Here is a 410-nt window from a genome sequence, read left to right on the forward strand (position 1 = left end):
AAAAAAAACCAACACTAAAACTAAACAGCTCAACACTAAATGAAAGATAAAGAGAATGAAGAATCTTAGCTTTTTTCCAAATCATTTAAAAAATGAGGTCCATTTAATCTGAAAAAGCTAAAGAATCAAGAGAATATTTCCTAAAAAAATGTATTTTCTTAACAAAGTTCAAACACTTAACAGTCTTTCAGGATAAAGGGTGCAACAAACACAGTATGGAAAGGTCAAATTGAAAACAGGAAAATTTTAATGAAATATAATACTAAGAAAAGAAATTAAAGCAAGTGTTCAAAAATATTTACAGAATGACTTAGGAAAGGATTTTTAGGGAAAGTCATTAATTCTGACATGTTGGTTAAATGACAGTTGTAAAAGAGATTAGAAAAAAAACTGTTCATATTTTTCTTAAA

The sequence above is a fragment of the Meleagris gallopavo genome, chromosome 1, assembly GCF_000146605.3.
Source record: "Meleagris gallopavo isolate NT-WF06-2002-E0010 breed Aviagen turkey brand Nicholas breeding stock chromosome 1, Turkey_5.1, whole genome shotgun sequence".
Lineage (NCBI taxonomy): Eukaryota > Metazoa > Chordata > Aves > Galliformes > Phasianidae > Meleagris > Meleagris gallopavo.